We start from the raw sequence: 22,388 nt of genomic DNA on the forward strand, positions 1-22,388 counted from the left end.
CAGTTTAAGCAGCAAAAAAGAAATACAACTGATTGTCAGACATCTATAAGAACAAACCTTTCATTCTAGCAACTCCCCAAAATGTTATGAGAGTAATAAGCCAAGTATGTCCCATCTACACCCCCATGTTGTCAAGCTGTGACCATAGTGTGTACAGTAACAGAGTGAGATGTATGTGCATAATACTAATGTGAAATCTGGTACTTTGTGTGGCAACATTCAGGTATTGCTAACAAACATTGCTCCCACAGGTTTGTCAGATATGAACACTATGCCTAGAAATAAAAGATTGATATCCTGTACTGGTACTGTTTACTCTGGTATTGTATAGCATTGTTAGTGTTGCAGTTGCTCTGAATAATAAGGTATTACTCATCACTGTCACCCACACTGTGCTACATAATAAAACTGTCTAGGAAATCCTGTATAAAAGTGTTGTAATTACAAGGTCAGAATGTAAAACCACAGGAGAATTATAGACAGAAATCAGATAAGAGATTCACAGCAATATCTATATAGCACACTCAGCTGTGATTGACAGTGTTTTATGTTTAGCAGAAACAGCCATGGTTCGAATTCTGGGAGTGGTAGTAAGCTGTATGCAGAATCATATCCCACAAGCGTACAGAAATGTCCAGAATGTCCAGTTAATCGGACCATATCTGCTGGCTGTCACCCTGTCTTCCTGGCATATCAGTGTGCTAATCTCTGATGTGTAGGCAGCATTTCATGTCATATAACTGACTGTCAGGCCTGTACGTATTTGGAAAATGTCGATGAAAACAAACCTGTCATTGCACAATTCACTAAAGGTTTAAGAGGGCAATAGTCGAAATATGTCCTGGTTCACCTGCATGTGGCGAATACATGCCCAGAGTGTGTGCAAAAAGACATGGACAGATGTGTGCATAACATCAACTGGAATTTGTGAATATATGTAGAAACAGTTAGTTAGTGTTAACAAACAATACCTCCAAAGGTATACCAGGTAAGAGGTGTATACTGCAGGTAAAACCAGTTCATGTATATAGTTGTCGACAGCCATACCACTGTCCAAACTAAGGCAATAGGGTAGTGTACTAATATTTGTAAGGTACAGATAACAGCACTGATTAGGAAAGTAATGTGAACTACAAGAATATAGTAGTTGTTAACTGACATCTTTCTCTCCCCCCACCATATCTGCAACTATAAACTAAATATACAACTCAATTGGTATGTGCTGACTTAACTATAATGTTGGGACATATGTCCTATTGTTCCATAAATATTTAAATCTGTTTCTATGCATGTGCTATGTTGAAATACTCTCATATTGGTGGCATGCTGCTGTCAGTGTACCTGCATACTGTTGTAATTACCACTGTGGTCCCATATATGCATGTGTTCTGTTTGCTATGCAATTGTTCCATACCTGGTGTTCGGATTAATGGGAATATCTATGCATGCTGTTATACCTAATCCTGGAATATGTTGTCTATTACTAACCCACATATGTTGATAAAACTTAAACACCATAGTACGTATGGGAATGCGGGTCCTGGCGGACTCAGCTAGCCGTGGCACCAGCACATCTGGGGCCCAACCCGGGACCTCCTCGTCCGTTGGTCCTGCACCACCTTCAGGTGGAACTGCCTCAGGGGATGGGGCTTGCCCCCTCCTGGGAGTGGGCATGTACAGAAACCTGTCACCAGTCTCCAGGTCCGGGTCATGGTGCGCAGCAAGCGCCGCACAGTGGTCAGAGATCTGCTATGCCAACTTGAGGGCAGTATGTTCTGATTAGAGGGTCGGCCTGGCTCTCCTACTCAGCTCCCAGCACAGTCACCTTCAAGGCTGTGAAGGTGCAGTGGTGAATGCCCATGGGTGGGGACCTCAGTCCCACTGTTTCCACTAGAGGGCTCATGGGCTTCCAATTTCCCAACACCCCTCCCCATCAAGGTGTTTACCCCCCACATGTGTCATATGCTGCCCTGTATGCGTCTTGTTTGTCTTGTCTGTTAATCTACCCAACCTACCTCCCCAAATATACCTACTACCTCTCCCCAACATCTCACTCTCACCTGAAAAAAAAAAGGGCAATCTCTTCCTCCAAAAAATTCTCGCCCCATATATAGCTGTCCATTTCACACGTGTCCACTGGACACATGCGATCTGGCCTAAATGGCTTAACAACATATCATGGTTTTCCTCACTCTTCTCTCAGTGGTATGAGTGTCCAGATGTATCTCCAAATTCAGTGTATATGCACAGCTGTTGCTGTAGAAGAAATGGGCATCTATGGACCTTCCCTACACCCTTCCTATACATCCCTAGCTATTTTCCCTACTGTCTTTCCCTCTTTGTGCCCCTTTTTTATCACTTTCCTATCAACCCTTTTTCATTTCTTTTATAGAAATTAGCATGGGGGTAAGCAGGAGTAAGCACTTTTAAGCAGCAGTAAGCGGGTTTAAGCCTGTTGGCACGGGGATTAGCAATGCCTACACAGGTTAAGCAATTTAGAAGCTGAGTATAAGAAACTGTAACCAGAAGTTAGCAGTGCTTACCTCTGCCAAACCCGTGCAAACCCGCTTACAACTGCTTAAAAGTGCCTTAATCACTTTTCATCTAATGGCCCTTGGTCTACCCAGCAACAAAATAAACAACCGCTGCATGGCTGGAACCCAGGACCCTGCATACCATAGTCAAAGTGATTTACCACTAAGTCATGTCAAGCATACATAACCCTGATATTTTTACAAACATGTCATTCAGCACAGGCATTCAACACAACAGGAAATGTATTTAAACATGGAGATGTATGTGTGTGTGTGTGTGTGTGTGTGTGTGTGTGTGTGTGTGTATATATTTATATCTAAATATATATATATATATATATATATATATATATATATATATGTGTGTGTGTGTGTGTATATATATATATATATATATATATATATATATACATATGCATACATCTATAGATATATATGTCTACATATATATATATATATATATATATATATATATATATATATATATATATATATATATATATATATATATACAGATATATATCTATAGATATAAAAAAGAACATAAATACATATATGACCACAGGCACCATTAATGGGGGTGAAGAAGCCCAAGTTACATATGTCTTGTATGCACTGATATTACCCCCTTCCCCTCACAACCAAACAGGTATGCCCTGCAATACAATACCAAATGTTGCAAGTCCCATAACCAGGGCCTGACACAACATGGGCACAAGATGTTAACAGTAATCCACCCCACCTGTATGATGTCAAGCTGGTATCAATAACATATCATGCAGCACAGTCTGGATACCATAGGGAATGTACAGTGTGGAAGCAATAAACATTCCTAAGATACACACACACACACACACACATATGCAGATATGAAACTATACACACACACAGATATGTATAGGAAAATACATATTTAGAGGGTGCACACAAAATGGAACAGCTAGTATGCCTACAGTTTCCACCTTACCAACTGGACACTATATGAGTCATCCATACAAAAGACAGCTGTTGCCTGAAATATATACTCACAGACAGGTCAAAGGATATAACACCACATATAGGTTTGCATACATGAGAAAGCTTTATTTGTGTACTATTACAGTTGTATATGTCATGTCATATAGCTGTTTAGACTCTGAAATACATATAAACAGAATAATGCAACTCTCAAACAGATCAGTTAATACAGTATTCCGGAAAGCATAACATATGTTGCTGTCCAGGCCAAAACCTTCAAGTAGTACAACAGTAAAGACAGACTGGGCCACAGGATAGCAATCAATCAACAGTAAGTAAAGCAGATGTATATTCCAGAAGCCTCTATCTACACTCTGTTCACAATCCCTAGGGGGTAAAGTCTTCAGTTGACATAATGGGATGTATCTGTTACATAACATGGCATAACTGAAACCATCACAATCACACTGACAAACATAACAGTCTGTATGGCAGAAAACAGTAGGCCTGCATTTACCCAAGGTGAATTATATGGTAATGTACATCCAGATACCTTAAGTCAGTTTAACCCTGATACCCCTCCCAGGTTGTAACAGCCTAGGTTAGTTATGGTGCATCCCCCCTCCCATAGACTGACATACAGGGGCATATACCACTGTTACATACACTGACCTCTGGACTGCATAAGGGCACATATGTATTGTGCAGATGAAGCCCACACATACATTGACCCAACCCCACAATATGTTTGGGGGCCACAACAGCAGTGGAATGATGGCAGGAATGGCAGCATGACATACTCACAGGCCACTACATAACAACCCCTGACAGCATGTCATATGGACAAAGCCTGGTATGTAGGTGGAGGACAAAGGCTGGAACACAGACCCATATGTGAAATAGTGTTGTCCTACACTAAGCAAGTCGCTGGTAATATAGGATAGTCTGCAACATACCCTTAGTCAGGAATATGAAGTCAGAAACACAAATGGATGTAGCCATGTACTGATAGCACTCAAAACACACACAGTCAGTGATATATCTGACACAAGACCTGTGAGGTGGTCAGGCAAAACATAACACGCACACCTCTGGCCATCAATGGATAGGCACACAGTTGACAGCTATGCAGATAGACTGCAGTCCATGTTAAAGTAGTATGTACACACAAACTTTGTAACATTGGTGCTATACAATGCATACGACAACATTACTCACACTCTGTAGTTTTGGAATACAAATATGTAGCTGGCCTGAGTGTGCAAGTTCACTTGTAAGAGTTATTGCTACCTGCTGTCTGTAACACTGCAGCCCACACACAGGAAGGATGTCCACCATACAGGAAAGGTAAAGGGACCATGCCCACATGATGTAAGGATTTATAGTAGTGCGTTGCCATGACAGTGGTAATTGGAGGTACTACGCAGCATGCTGCATGCAGTTAGCAAGTGGAGGGCACTGATTGGTGTAGAGCACATCACCTGATCATGTGCATCACCTACAAAAGCTATGTTGCAATTTATTCCATGTAGTTCAATCTATTTACTGGAGAGAGAGAGAGAGAGAGAGAGAGAGAGAGAGAGAGAGAGAGAGAGAAAACAGAAAACAGATCCAGATCCAAAACCAGAACCACAACCAAACAAAAACAGAAACAAAGGAAGCAGGCTAAGGCCATAGCTAAGGAGAAAAAAAAAAACTCTGACAAGGACACCATCCACAACAGACCTCATTCCCACAACAGGTATGTGAAGTATATATGCATCCAACTGACTGTAGTACTTGGTCCATAATACATGTGGAATGATATATATGTGCCATCATGTGTTGCTTTTGTAATGATCTTCAGCTGAATAACTGCTATGGACATTAGAGTCTGTCCCTGTGGGTAGTGGGCCATACCCGTCAACTGTGCAGAGCAGCACCGACTTAGAAGATATAAGCCAATATAGTGTGTGTTGTGCAATGGAAAGGATGTATATTACTGTGGCCAATAGCTGGTGGTAGAAGTAATGCCATAATGATGGATACGTGAGTTCCAGAGCTCACCACTTGCAGGACTCTCAGGTTAACATGTATTGTAGCATGCTGAAATGGCATAGTTGTGTAATAGCCTTATCTGCAATCTGGGCCTATATATGCCCACCTAATGTTAGGCTGTGTCCATATGTGGCACCTGTCTGTGTTGTAGCAAAGCAGAACAGTGCAGCTGTGCAGGAAGGAGAGTTAGAGATTGTTGACCTGATGTCTGAATGTACCCCATATATAGGTATGTATATGTGTGTGTGTGTGTGTGTGTGTGTGTGTGTGTGTGTGTGTGTGTGTGTGTGTGTGTATGTCTACATATATACAAACACACACACATACATGTATGCAAATACATGTCCCCTATATTACCACCACAGTGCTGCATGTTATGTGTGAGGGAACAGCACACATAGCAATACACACAGATATATACAGCTGTAAGTGTGTGCAACATGGATGGGTATGTCACATGTGAACAAACAACCATACGCTCCGCAAGGATGGCATGCAGGGTCAAGCCAACAATGTAAACCACCAACGACCAGCAAAAAACGATAGTGAACATGCAGTAATGAAGAAATAATGATTATTTATTTATAATTCCTTCAAATCCAGACCGGTTTCGGCTATTCAGCCTTTATCAATGAATACAATAATGTTTTTTTGAATGAAATGAAGCAGCCTGCATTTATACTAGTCCCCCATATGGTACTTTTCTATGTGGTCACTGCTGCTCCTGTTTACAAGTTAGTACACTAAAAGAATTCACCAGTGCCAACACCAATCGGGTATTTAATACCAGGGTGTTTGGTAATTGCAGCAGTACATGGGTTATTTACTTAGCTACCTGCCAATGTAAAGCTTTTTATGTTGGTCAAACCTCTAGGTATCTTAGAATAAGGATGACAGTACATCGTAGTGACATGAGGAACAAAAAAGAAACAAATGCTTTATACAGACACACGATACAACATCCCAATGCCCAGTTTATGTTCATGATCATTGACAAAATTCAGGGAGATAGGAACAACCAACAGGGTTGGCACACCATTTTAAACCACAAGGAACAATATTGGATAACCAACCTTGGATGTTTATTCCCCCCAGGTCTGAATGACCATCTGTGAGTTTCACTGAACACTGGAGGATTTCATAATCATGGTTACAACAACAAACATTCATATAGATCAAGAATTCGTACGAACCATTCAATGGTGGTTAGGCCTACCAACGCTCATATTATACTCTATAAAGCATGATAAAAAATTGTTCAGGATACGAATATGTATATGTATGGTTTGGTATTCGTATCTGGTATGTTGGCGTTACTGGAACTTTTTGTTTCTAGCTCTCGAGAAATTTGGTCTTCCACCTGAATTTATAAACCTTATTAAGACTTTATATAATAGTTCAAATACCCACCTATACATAAACAAGAAACTCTCAAATCCGATTAAAATCACTAATGGAACCAGGCAGGGTTGCCCGTTATCCCCACTATTGTTCAATCTATATTTAGAAGTTTTGCTCTTGTTCATATCACAGAAATCTTACCATGCTATTCCTAGAATTTGTAACTCTAATATTAGATTTACTGCCTTTGCAGATGACCTGAATCTGTACTTTATGTATCCTCTAACCGGCCATGAAGTTAGTTAACTCTCTAGATGCCTTTGAAGCAATCTCAGACTTTAAGATCAATGTCAATAAATCTAGTATTTTTCAAATTAATCCCTTAGCACACAAGCCCCATCTCTTCCCGGTTTTACCTATTCATACCAGTCATTCCCTAAACTATTTAGGTGTCGCTATGACCATTCATATACATCTGTTCTGCAAGCTAACCTAAATAGAATATGGTCCACTATTTCACAGGATATGAAAAGATGGCAAATATTAAAACTTTCTACACTTTCAAAATCTCTATTGTCAAAATGAATATTCTGCCAAAATTCTATATCAATATAACTCATCCCTATCCCCGGTTGCAACTACCTATATCAAGAAAATACAGAATGAAATTGCAAAATTTGTATGGTACCCAAAGTCAGTGAGAATGTCTTATTACAAACTTACAGTTCCTAAATCAAGAGGGGCATGATGCCCAATCTCATTCTATATTACAGAATTATTCATGCTAATAGGCTTTTAGCAATTGCTAATTATACTCCTGGTTCCATCCGTGGACTCCCTTATGGATTAAAATTTGGTATAACCACACTCTTAATAACAACATTAATCCCAGAGCTTTACCTTTTTTGACGAAAACTTCAACTAGAGGAGCTAAATTACATAACTTATTAAGAAGTTTAATTGACAATTTTCAGGAACTATTCAATTCTTTAGGATTGGGTAGCACTTTCTTACTTCTTCAGCCCCTCCACCTTAACCCTAATATTAAATTAGGAGGACAGATGGTTAACTTGAATAAACTTCCCTTAATTAAAGATCTTACAGTGTGGGATTTTTGTAAGCTTAAACATCTCTCATTGACAGAACTTAGAGAAACACTTTCTCTGTCTAAAGCTTATACCACCACCTTGAGACAATTAAAGGAACTCACCTCAACTTTCTTAATAAATCAACATAACTTAGATATGGAAGTTAATATAATTAGGCAGCTTCTACTAAGTTTAGACTCAAGGAACATATGATTTCCACTGCATACAAAGCATTTTCTGTATATTTATATAGAAAAGAACTTATTTTTGCTGACTTTTGGAATAAACAAGATATTACAATATCCCCGCAACAAAAATTGGATTCGATAAAATTCACACTTAAACACTCCCCTTTAAGAAGTTCACGCTTACTCAATTTATGATTATTAATAATTTATATTATACCCCAACTCATTTAAATAAATTTAACCCATCTGTATCCACTGTTTGCCCCTGTTGTTCACACCCACGAGCTGACATTATTCATATTTTATGGTTTTGTAAATATGCCCAAAACCTATGGTGTTCTCTTAAGGTCAGACTAAGTAAAATGGGTTACCATAAGTCAACATTATCTTGGGAAATGGCCTTACTACATATTACTAATATTAATTTGTCACCTTTACGACTTAGGTTACTGATTAATGTCTGTCTTCTAATTAAGTTCTATATTACCAAACACTGGATGGATCGCTCAAAGCTATCTTGGATTAGTTTTAGGAATATGGCAATTACTTATATTACCTCCCAGAAATTGATTACCATGAGCCAGAAAAGATTGGAAAATCAGAGTCTATGGAATTCTCTTTTTTACTCCTTGCTGAAATTTGATTGTTGGGAATCCAAATATATGATTTATATATAAAGAGAGATCTCCTTATTGTATAAACTCTATCGAGGGGCAGAGATTGGTAGGATTTACCAATTTAAAACATTGGCACTTTGTATATATTGTGTAGATAGTTTGTGTATGACAATAGGCTTAAATGATATCTTATCCTTTATGTCTCGTTTTAATGTTCTAATGCTTATGTATCGCTGATATTGTGTAACCACTGACTTCTGTTGTTGCATATAAAACTGTAATAAAGAATTTTAAAAAAAAACATTGAGTATTGTACAATTACAATGTTGAACTTGTATTATCTACAAGCATATTATTTCAATTTATTATAATCTATAATATAGCTGAGAATGAGGCCACTATACTCTTTTTGCCTTATTTTGTAATATATTATATGATCAGTACTTGGTTCATTATTATTCAGTTCTTTTGAACTTGTGGTTATCACCCTTCAAAATATATATATACTAGTGGTATATATTTTCTGTTTTTTTACACTATGATATGCATTCACAAATAGTGACTATGGTATTGGTCTATTACCTTGTAATATGTATGTCATATAATGGCTTACTTCCAGAGCTTTGATTTTTATCTTTAAAATATGACTTAATATCTACACCTCTGGCATTTTTATGTCACTGGTAATATGCTTTAATCAAGAATGGAACATGCACTTTGTTACTCCAGCCACTGGGTGGTGCTGTAATATTGCTTCCAGGTAATCAGAGACTAGTATAAATGCAGGCTGCTTCATTTCATTCAAAAAAACTTTATTGTATTCATTGATAAAGGCTGAATAGCCGAAACCGGTCTGGATTTGAAGGAATTATAAATAAATAATCATTATTTCTTCATTACTGCGTGTTCACTATCGTTTTTTGCTGGCTGTTGTATGTCACATGTGAACCCCTTGTTGGGACCACATTACCCTTGTCTGTGAAGTAGAGAATGGGAATATGGGGAAGGTTAGCAGGTATATTTGTGGAGGTGGTTTGGGTTGGTAGATACAGAGGACAGCATACAGGGGTGGTATATGAGACATGTGGTGGGTAAACACCCTGGATGGTGTGTGTGGTCTGCGATGTGGAAGCCCTATGGGCCCCCATATGTAAACAATGGGAAAAAGGCTCCCACCCATTGCTGCTTACAACAGCAGTCCATGGCCCTGAAGGTGCCTGGCCTGAAGGCTGAGCAGGAGGAACATGTGGACCCTGTGAATGCATGCTGGTTGCCTTAAGGGGCTGTAGCACATTCCAAAAGTGTCTGTGCAACCCCCTATGGAACTGACCCTGGACCTGACCTCGGGTGACAGGATCATGTCTGTGTGTGCCCTGGGGGGACAACATCCCCTGAGGTGGTTCCAGCTGAAGGTAGTGCTGGACCAGTAGATGAGGAGGCCTCAGGGTGGGTCCCACATGTGATGTGGCCTGATAACATGGCCAGATGAGGTTGGAGAGGTGGTTCTGCTGGCAACTATTCCCTAAACATGCTATTGTGTCACTGTTATAGAACATATGTGGGTAGTAATAGTCTACACAATCCCTGAACATGTCCAACAGCATGCATAGATATCCCCAATAACACAGAATGACAGATGTGCAGCAATCACATAGCAAGCATACCACATGCATATATGGAAACATAGTGGCCCTGACAATGGCATGCAGGTGAAATAGTCCATAACAGGCCAGCAATGATAGTGTCCACACAGGGAACATGGCGACAAACACATAGCACAAAGTGTGGTACAATACAATATATGTCTCACTGGTAGGTAAGCTGTAACCATACCCATTGAGTTGTGTGAACAGTTTGTCGTCACAGATATGGTGGGGAGGTGACAGAGATGTGTATTAATAACTATGGTAACCTTGCTGTTTGAGCTGCTCAGACCTGTTTCCATCTTTATGTCTTTCAGGCAAGATGTCCCATGGCTGTCTACCCGTATATTCAGTGGCAGAAAATGAAGTTGTGTTGAACCACCTAATATCCTGTTCTGTTCAGCACGGCCACCCATGAGCAGCAGGAGTGAACTGCCCTGTGAAACAATCTACTCCACAGGGTCAATGATGTCGGCCTGCATAACCACAGTCATGAGCTGGTCTGGCATCATTGTTCTGATCTGCTTCACAATGCCCGTCGGCATGTTGCTGCAGTCAGGGGGGATCACCTCACAGCAGGGGATGGTCATGCCATCCATCCCCCCTGACACATATTGAGGAACTCCTCACCAGCCTTGTGGCACCTGCCAACCCACACACCCAACAACTGGCAGAAACCATTTTGTAGATGGGTGCTACCCACACACCGGCTGAGGAGTGTGCAGGTAAGGCCACAGGGCACATCAGTAGACCACTGTTGCATATGCATCCACATCTGTGCAGGTAGATCATGCATATGTGACATGTCATATATATAGTTTGTTGTTGCATAGTAGTAATAAACATGTGCATAAGTGGTAGTATTGTTGACTTGTACTGTTGATGTATTGTAATGCTGCACCCACCCTGTAGCAATGCCACAGCTGTGGCCATTAACATCGCATCTCTCACACTCTTATGTAGGTCCCTCTGGTATTCCAACAAGGTAGCAGCCTGCAGCCGATGAGTATGGTTTATGTTGATGCTTGCCAATACATTGGGCATGTAATGGCTATGGTATATTCCATGCACACATCTAACACACCTACCCATAATGCATGCCATACATGTTCACATATTGTTGCTGTTAAGTGCACTGCATCACAGTGGTGACCATGATGGCGTATCAGAAGGGTATGTCAGACACCTGCAAGATAACTAACATCCTGTCATTGCAAAATGTGTCCATAGGGATGAACATAATGGTGGGACACATGGTCTACAGTAGGGACATGTGTGAAACATCACTCTTATACAGTGCAACAACAGTGTATATACCAGTATTACAATGGCAATTGTTACAGATCTACACTATGGCATAACATATTACTGTGGTCCACATTATTAGCTGGGACTAAGCTGTAACATGTGGAGTTCGATGTATGGGAGACTGCAAACTAGCACACATGTGTAGGCCATACTTGTCATCAAGCATCTGCAAAAAGACTGAAGGTGGGGAGGCTGTGCCAGCATGATACACCAGTGCACTGAAGCAGGGATCCTAAAGATGCTAAGAATGCTGTATCTGCACACAGTCAGGTTCAGGAACTGTGGCAGATGTAACCCTACCCCCACAGCAAAAGTGATGGCAGTGTGTGAACACCAAGGGATGTGCACATGAGTAGACCTTGCAATCATGCAGAGTTGGGGGACATGTGAAGGGCAGACTGACCATACACTGGCAAATGCAGATGGCCCATGCTAGTATACCCCTCACAGGATTAGGGAGTGCTGTAGTACACATAATAGGTGCGACAAACCATCATGATAAGGGCGTGCAGATATGCACCCACACAGTGTATGCATTGCGGTCAGCATCTGCACACCTAACACATTTCTTAGACACTGCATGTGAATGCACAGGACATATGTCACATATCAGGCTCATGTACTTTTAATATATGCGGTGATGTGGTCCCATGGCAGATCAAGGAAGAGTGCGTCATATCAATAAGGGTGTGTACACTCCCCATAGCCATGGTATGGTCTGACAGTTGTCAGTGTAATAGTATTGGATTGGTCATACATGCACCGCTGATGTTGAGATCTGTAAACCAGCCATCAGGCATTCACAAATGACATCTGTCCACATATCATGCCAGGTATGTGTTGCTGTAAAACATAGGGGCTGTGAGCATTAGAGCAGACATAACTGACACAGTACTACACATTCAGCAATGGGTTGTATACCTGTGAGGTTTGGTGCACAGTACATGGCAGGGTGCAGAACAGGTACACAACAATACTGTGTACATGGGTGCAGTGTTTTTCAGTGGAAGGGCATCACCTAATAACACAGCCCATGCATCACACACATGTATACTGTTGCTAGCATGGATTGACTATAGCTGCACTGCATGCTGTTGAGTATCATATGTTATGCATGTTGACAGATGGGTAAAGGGAGGACTGTGTGTACTATCTTTGTGCAACCTCACCTGTACACATATATATATATATATATATATATATATATATATATATATATATATGTGTGTGTGTGTGTGTGTGTGTGTGTGTGTGTGTGTGTAAGGGGAGGTTATTTTGTCTGTAAGTGCAATCTGATGGAGTGGAGGGTGGTTGATGCATGTAGGATGCGTGTGTGTGCATGTGTGTGTGTATGTGTGGGTGTCCATGTATGCACATGTGTGATTGTGGGGTTGTTCATACGGCAGTACTTCCCTTTGGGATTGTGCAGTACATGGACATGGACTGACACATGAGACACCAGGCATACCTGTCTGATATGTAAACACAGGACAGCTGAAAGTATAATAAGGTTTGTAGCAAGGATCATGCATTGGGAGGGAAAGTAGACACCATGTATACCCTTAATATTGCAATCAGCAGAGAGGTGAAGGACAACTCATGTATGCAGCACTACAGATGCATTGGGGAATTACTAGACAACACCAGGGAGTGTATCCCTATATTACAGTTATCACATGATAGGTTTATTGAGCAGCAGATGTGGCATGTACTGAGCAATACTTACACATGACAATCCAGTGCGTGACATTATGGAGTGAACATAGTAGCTCCTAACATATAGGGGCCATGTTCACGATGTCCAAACATACACAGGGTGAACACTGAATGACAGCAGTGAGGCCATGTAAAACCTACTCCACTCAGGTGAATGAGGTAATGGAGTAACAGGTGTTGTGTTGTGATCACTCATCTAGGCATTTAGACGAATGATACATTAATGAGTGGTATTAATGAGTGTATGTTACCAAGTGTGATGCAGGATGGGGAACTTACGTGAATAAACATGGGACTGTCTGTAAAATCAGGGACAGGTAGGTATTAAGGTGGCATGCATGTGTGTGTGTGTGTGTGTGTGTGTGTGTGTGTGTACTGTTATGCAATGCTGTACAAGTTTTAAAGTGTGTTTCTTGTTTTCCCCCACAGGTGGTGAGGTGGATCAGGGTCCCTCCTGCATGCAGTCTGATGCTGGTGTCCATACAGACACCGAAGATGATGATAGTACTTTTGAGGCACAGGTGGGGTTGTCAGTGGCCATAACTGCACCATCATTTGACATCCCCCTCTTAGCCACCACAACCCTGCACACAGTTTCAGTGCTTATACATACCCCATCACCAGTGGCCATAGCAGAGGGACAGTTGGCGGTTGGTGGCAGTGCACAGGAGAGTGTGGTATCCATGCCTACTGTGTCTGGTCACAGCAGGCATAGCCAGATGTCCGGCGGGGTACCACATAGGCAGATGTACCAGGGTGATTGTGGTAGGGCCGCTGGTCATCATGCCCCTGACATAACCACCACAACTGTTACCACCAGGCACATGTTTCAGACTGTCATAGGGGTGCAGGCACATATGGACCTGTACACCAGAGAGGGCCTGAGGTTGCAGAGGGCTACTCTCACATTTACAAGTGACAACTTCCATGAACTGTCTGGTGCCCTCCATACTCATACTGAGGTCTTGGATAGACAGTTTGGTGAGATGGAGGGCCTCATCAACCATGGTTTGTCCATGCTTGAATATGTGGTGGGAGTGCGGGGACGGCTGCGTGGATGTAGGCCAGCAACACCAAGAGCTGGTGGTCAATGTGGACATGCTAGGACACCAAGGTGCTCCCGTATTGGCAGTATCAGCCCCAGCACTGCGAGGGGGCACTGTCCACACCACACCACAGCAGGCCACATGCATGTGGCCCTGGCCAGTCCCAGAAGGGACCTGGCTCCAGCGGACATCTGTCATCATCAGGGGAGAGTAGCACATTGAGGTCTGTACCTGGACATGGCCATGGAACGCCTGGCAGGGACAGTCCGTGTGTCCATGGCCGAAGGCGGTGAACTGCACACCCTGCCATATATGGTCTGCAGCTGTCCAAAAACACCTGTAAAGGGCAGCCACATAGCAGAACTGTGTGCATGCATACCCACACACTATATGAACATAACTAGGGCAACCTCATACCTACACACACCACATCACCATGCCCAGTTCAACTAATTACATCCCTCACCCACACACATGGTATCAAATGTATGACCCACCCTCGGTCTCTGGTAAACCAACAACACACTCTGTGCATATGATGATACCTGTGCACATCCCTGTCATCCATAACATTGATGCTGGGACAGGCTAATATGGTTCTGATGCACACAGTGACTGTACTACAGTGTACCGATGTACTACAGTGTAACATGTTGTCAGGAGTAATGTTTAATGCATACATGTCAGGTAGTGTAGCTATCCAACAATGATGCATTATTGCTGTTAGTAACACTGGGTGATTGTGGTCTCCATAATGTTATCAATTTGTGTCATAGGTGTACATGTGTCAGCAGGAGGATGGTCTGCTGTCATGTTCCACAAGGGGTATGGCACTGTGGTGTCACCATGGCTGTGACATATCCAGTGTACAGTTGAACACATGTCACAGGTTGGTATAACAGTTACTGCCTGTGCCAAATGGACAGGTAACCCACTGGGACATGTATACTCAGCAACCTGATGTAGACCATCCACATACATGCACAATCTTACTTGGCAAGCCTGGGACTAGACCCCTACCTAGGTATGTAGTGCTACTAAAATGTGTGGTTTTCATTGCACACACTACACAGCATTTAGGGTGAGGTATGTACCAGGTTACATGTTACATGCAGAACATCCCCAGACATGTTTAGTATGGTAATGGGGGATGTAATGGTTGTATATGGACAATACATAGTGTGACATATCATCATATACACATTAACCGACACATAACAGAGAGACACACATCCGAGAGACCTGGGCTTATCGGTGCTAACTAACTTATCCATGTACCCAATGTGTTGCAGGTAGGCTGAACACAGTACATGCATAATTGGGCTGGATTGTGGTATCAGTTACCTTTATGGTTGATGGTGACAGTGGTCACCATTAAGTGGTACATGGGACATATACCGAGTGTACCATGGTGTAATGACAGTGTACACAGCACCCACATCCCACAGTGGATATTGTACTCACTGGAACCCATGATGACACTTTGACTTACCCACAATCACACATTGCCCACAACTGCAATACAACCAATTGTATAGGTTTATAGGTTCATAGGTTCATACTAGGCTATCTGCCCTAGGGCATTTATAAGCCTAGCCAGAGTGTGTTTGGCTTTCGCCACCCATTTTAAATTAATTTTGCTATGCCCTTTTTCGAGGTTAGTATACTGTGCCTCTGTCTAACAGTGACACAGAAGTGATACCCGGGGTAAACCTACGATCCCCCATCCACTCATCAAGATTCCTCTTGAAGAGAGTCAGTGAGGGACTCTGCCTAACCTGGACTGGGATTTTATTCCAGAGTGAAGGGAGCCTCTGGGTTATGAATCTGTCCCTCCAGCATGTCCTATTTATTTCAGTGCTGAGGTTCAAGTCTCGGCGTGTAGCTCGATGGGATTTGGATTTTCTGAGGTGCAGCATGTCCATTAATTCTGGGTTGGACATGGCTTTATACGTCAGGCACAGATCGCCTCTGAGCAGGCGGTATGCCACTGAGTAGAGCAAGAGTTTCTTTAACCGGGCAGCATATGGCATCCGTCTGAGCCCTTTGATCCTCTTGGCGAGGTACTTTTGGGGTCTTTCCAGTTGCTGCAGGTGTCTGGTAAGGTACATCCCAAAAGGGGCATTGTACTCAATTATGGGCCTGATGAGGGATGAGTAAAGAGGCACGATGACCTCCCCTGATCTAGATGTGAATCCCTTCATGATTAGGTGGGCTATATAAAATGTTTTTCTAACCACTTTGGCCACGTGGTTGTCAAATGAGAGATTGCTATCAACTTGGGTCCCCAGGTCCCTAATTACTTCTTCCGTACTTAATGGATTACCACCTATGTGGTAATTTGTGGGCACTTTGTTTTTGCCAAAGGGGATGACTATACACTTTTTGGCGTTTAGCTTGAGGCCATGGCTCTGGCACCAGTTGTCTGTTTCTATGAGGCCCTTTTGGAGGATGCTTGTGTCAGTTGGAGAGTCGATTATAATGCCCAGTTTGCAGTCATCTGCGAACTTGGTCAGCCACAGTCCTTCCGTGTTGGCCTGTACCTCCGAGAAATATATACCGAACAGGAGAGGTCCCAGGACTGAGCCTTGTGGGACACCACTTGTAACTGGTTTGGAGTCTGACATGGCTCCAGCAATTCTAACCATGTGGGTTCTGTCCTTGAGCCAGTTTGCAACCCATCTAGTGACATAGGGGTTTATATTTAAGCTGGTGAGCTTATCTATAATGCCTGAGTGGGGTATTGTATCGAAGGCTTTTGCGAGGTCTAGGTAGGCTGTGTGGACCACTTTCCCTTGTCAATGGCCTTGGTGACTGTTTCAAAGAAATCGACCAGGTTTAGGAGGCAGGATCTGCCATTAACAAAGCTGAACTGGGTAGGATCCAGTGTCTGTAGGTCCCCAATATCTTTTTATTATGAGGTCCATGAAGATCCTTTCCATAGCTTTGCAGACCAAGCTAGTCAGGCTTATGGGGCGATAGTTTCCAGGATCCGTTGAGGCACCACCTTTGTGGAGAGGGACCACTGTTGCTGTACGCCACTCTTTGGGTACATATCCTGTGGTAAGGCTGAGATTGAACAGTAGTTTTATGTTTGGGTTTAGCTCTTCTTGGAGTTCATGTAGGACGCAGCCCAGGACACCATCTGGTCCGATTGATGCTGTGTTTTTTGCATTGGAGAGGGCGGCTCTTACCTGAGCATCTGAGATGTCAGGGGGGCAGCACTCTGCTGGGATAGATATTTGCCCTTTTGGTGGGGAGGGGGGAGAAGTTTGCGCTGAACCTGTCAGCTAGGATGTTGGCAATGTCTGTGGGTTCGGTGTATTTTTTGTCATTTTGGACTAATTCTGAGCATATCTGGGAATTCCCACCCAGGTTCCTAACATAACTAAAGAAAGCCTTGTGATTATCCTTAGTGTCCTGTGCAATTTTTCTGTCGAAGCTGGCCTTAGACGATTTTATGAGTGCCCGTAGTTTTTGGCTAACACTGATCAGAGATTCCTTCCCTTTTTGGGATTTTGCTCTGTCATGTAGTAGCTTCCTCCTTCTATTGTATAGTTTGTTTATGGCTGGGGTCCACCAGACAGGACGTCTGCCTTTGGAGGATTGGGTCTTGGTTTTATTTGGGATTGCATGATCCATGCATTTCTGAAGGTGTTCATAGAATGCATTTATAAAGGATTCTGCGGTCTGGGCCGTATTTTCCACAGGCCCGAGGGCTTTGAAGGATTCCACCTCGGTTTTGAGGAGTGTGAAATTTGCTTTAGAGAAGTTTTTCACTGTGGTTTTCTGGGCAGGGGGTGGGGTCGGGATGTGAATATCCAGTGAGATTAGTTTATGGTCTGATCTTACCAGTGAGGGATACACTTCTGGTCTGGAGCATAGAGTCCCCATGTTGGTGATTCATAGGTTCATAGATTAGTACTAAGCTAACTGCCCTTGCAACCCATTTTAAGCCTAGCCAATTATCCTTTGTGAGACTCAAACCCCGCACCTTGTGTTTGTAAGGCAAACACCTTAACCATTAGGCCACCTTCCCAACCAAGACGTGATGATCAGGTCCATTATGTTTTCCCCTCTTGTGGGAGTGGTAACAAGTTGTTCCATAGCATTTGAGTTTATAAATTCTAGGAACCTTTGAGCTAGGGTGTTGGAGCTAGAGTAATGCTCCCAGTCTATGTTTGGGTAGTTGAAGTTGCCCAATATAATGGTGTTTGGAGAGACCTTCATATTTTCCAGTGTTCTCAGGAAGGCCGAGTGGGGTTCCTGGGTTTGGGAGGGTGGTCTGTAGCAGGCTATAAACTGGAAGGCAGTTTTACCCACTGTTAGTTGCACATGGATAGTCTCTGATGCTTCGTGCTGTGCCACCAACCTGGAGGTGTGGGTATCTTTGCCGAATATTGATACTCCCCCTCCTTTTGTGGTTCGGTCCAAGTTTTGGGGCCGAAAAGCATGGCATGAGGTATAACCTGGCAGTGCTGGGGTGCTCTCGGGAGCCTTGAACCAGGTTTCTGTTACTGCACACATATCGATGTTCTCCATGCTAAGGAGAGTTTCGAGTGCATGCATCTTGAGGTTTATACTTCTGGTGTTGAGTAGCATTACTCTTAGTTTCTTATCCCTTGTGATACCTATGGAGGTGGGTTTGTCTTTTGAGCCTTGCCTAAAAAAGGCACTATGGGGGTAGCAAGAGCCTTTGCCAATATCTGAAAGCCCAGGGGTGACAGGTGCAAGCCATCCCTAGCGAAGCATCGTGGCTTTAAAAGCATGTCATCCCAGGCTGACAGGCATTGGATCCCCTTTGAATGACACCAATACTTAAGCCGGTTGTTGAAATTGATCATCTTGTCTTCATATTGTGGCATCATTCTTGGTGAGGGTAAGATGCTACTCAAGGTCAGGGTCATACCGGCCTGGGCCACATGCTCAGAGAGCTCCTCTATGTCTCTTTTCATGTAGTCCAGGGAGGTACGTCTCAGGTCATTCACACCAGTATGGACAATGACTGAGTCATATTTGTACTTGCCTTGGAGTGACCTGAGTGCTTGTGTTATGTGGTGGATCCTAGCGCCCGACAGGCAGCTCACCGTGACCTCCTTGTTCAGCCTGGTGAACGGGACGTCAGTGTGCCTGACGATAGTCACCTATTACAAGTGTATCAGGTGTGTTGTTTAGCCTTAAGGGCTATGACTGTTCAGCACACTGGCTTTGTGAGCTATTGTGTTGCACGTGTTTTGTTTTGGGGTAGCGGTTGCTTGGGTGTCTGCTTTGGAGGCCTCTGCTGCTTAGGCAGATTTTTATTTAGAGCCTCCGAGTATGTTTTTGTGTGTTTATGTGTTTGGTTTGCTGTCGTGGTAGGTCTATGTGAGACTGGAATTGTAGTGAGTGTGCTTTCCTTCTCCTTCTGACAGGTTTCACCAGTACTGAGTTGAGAGAGCTTTGCCTCCAGTTTGGCTATATGGTTGCATCTCTCACATGTGTTGGAATTTGTTGGGAGGAGGAGAGGGTTGTCTGTGTACATGAGGCAGTTGTAACATTGCCTCAAGATTCCCAGATTCACCAGCTGGACCGGAGAGGAGATTGACAACTGACCTTTGGACATGCTAGAATAGTATTGGAAATTCCTTTATAATTGAAAAAAAAGGGCCAGTGGGGAACAAGGTACTCAAGGGTAGTTTGTGAGGGTGTAGTGCTTTTAATTTTTTAGTGCTGACTTATATAATTGCTTTAGTGAGCAAGTGCCAGGTAACTTAAATGCAATGTGTTACAGGTAACTTAAATGCAAAAATGACAAACAGTAACTTTCTTTCAAGTGAAACAAGGAAATAAGTACAGTAAGCAATGCAGATGTCACTAGGGATCCACAGAAGCGCTGAAAAGCCGCGTTTTAGGTGGAATTAGCATTTCAGGGAAATGGCAAGCAAACAAGCATACAAACAAAGCTAGATTCAGCAGGCCTGGATCTAGTCTATGCTACAGCAAACAAGATGTACTAATTTCAGTAAGAAACAGTTCAAATATGCAGGCACTATAAGCCTTTAACCAGAAATTCCCAGCTCAGAAGGGCAGAGTCCAGCCTCTCCTCCCACAAGAGTGCATACCACAAAACCTTTTAATGTAAAATAACTGGCCTGAAGCCCAAGTGCTTAAACCAGAACTAATACACTTTTAGAATAACAGACACTGAGCCCTCAATCAGCAGTTTCCAACTTAGAAGGACGTAAGCTACCTGTCCTGCCACCACAGTGCAGGCCACAATCCTTCCTAATGTAAAACAACTGGTCTGAGCCCAAGTGCTTAATCCAAAAGACTTAGAATGATAGCTACACTTTAATCAAGTTACTACCAAGCAGTAATAAATACAATTGAATACTTTTAAGAATGTCTGGATTAGTGCTCAGGTTGTACAAACAAAGCTAGATTCAGCAGGCCTGGATCTAGTCTATGCTACAGCAAACAAGGTGTACCAATTTAGTAAGAAGCAGTTCAAATATGCAGGCACTATAAGCCTTTAACCAGAAATTCCCAGCTCAGAAGGGCAGAGTCCAGCCTCTCCTCCCACAAGAGTGCAGACCACAAACCCTCTTAATGTAAAATAACTGGCCTGAAGCCCAAGTGCTTAAACCAGAATTAATACACTTTTAGAATAACAAACACTGAGCCCTCAATCAGCAGTTCCCAACTTAGAAGGATGTAAGCTACCTGTCCTGCCACTACAGTGCAGAGCACAAACCTGCTTAATGTAAAACAACTGGTCTGAAGCCCAAGTGCTTAAACTAAAAGGCTTAGAGTGAGTTACACCAAGCAGTAATAAATACAATTGAGTACTTTTAAGATGACGCAAAAGCAAAATAAAGTAGGAAGAAACACAAATACAGTAAAAGCAGATGCATTTTTTTTTTGATTGAGCAAATGAGATGGGCCCAGGAGGAGTATCCAAGTGCAAATTTACAAGAGGGGCGGGCAGTTTCAAAGCCACCAAAATTAACACCAACACAAAAACAGGGAGGGTGGGCAGGAACCTACTGAAAAACAGAGTCACAGCTTCCAGCTAGATATTCCTCAATGCAACATAAACAAATTACTTTAAAAAGTGCAGGTAAAAGTTACTTAGCTTCACTTATGCGTTCAAGTTGATAGCATGCAGGTCTTAACCGGCCAAAGCTCACAGTTTAAACAGAAGATAATTCACTGTACCACTTGTATAAGACAGAAACTGAATAACAATGAAGGAAACTACCCCCACCTATCACTGGCTATGCAGGTTTTTAACAAGCCTTAACTTAAAATACCACATGTACTACTGAAAAACAGAGTCACAGCTTCCTGCTAGATATTCCTCAATGCAACTCAAACAAATTACTTTAAAAAGTGCAGATAAAAGTTACTTAGCTTCACTTATGCGTTCAAGTTGATAGCATGCATGTCTTAACCGGCCAAAGCTCACAGATTAAACAGAAGATAATTCACTGTACCATTTGTATAAGACAGAAACTGAATAACAATGAAGGAAACTACCCCCGCCTATCACTGGTTATGCAGGTTTTTAACAGGCCTTAACTGAAAATACCACATGTACTACTGAAAAACAGTGTCACAGCTTCCAGCTAGATATTCCTCAATGCAACACAAACAAATTACTTTAAAAAGTGCATATAAAAGTTACTTAGCTTCACTTATGCGTTCAAGTTGATAGCATGCAAGTCTTAACTGGCCAAAGCTCACAGTTTAAAAACAGTATATCCCAACAGTGGTACTACAGGGATATGCATCTAATGCACATGACACAGGCATAGTAGGATGTTACATTGTCATGCCTTACCAATGGGCAGCAACAACACTATCTATACTACTGTGTGGCAATGCGTATTTTAATAGGAGTATGTGGCCTCAGAATGCTGTACCCTGCATAT

Source organism: Protopterus annectens, chromosome 1.part2 (genome assembly GCF_019279795.1).
Source record: "Protopterus annectens isolate FY-2018-M chromosome 1.part2, PAN1.0, whole genome shotgun sequence".
NCBI classification, from domain to species: Eukaryota; Metazoa; Chordata; order Ceratodontiformes; family Protopteridae; genus Protopterus; species Protopterus annectens.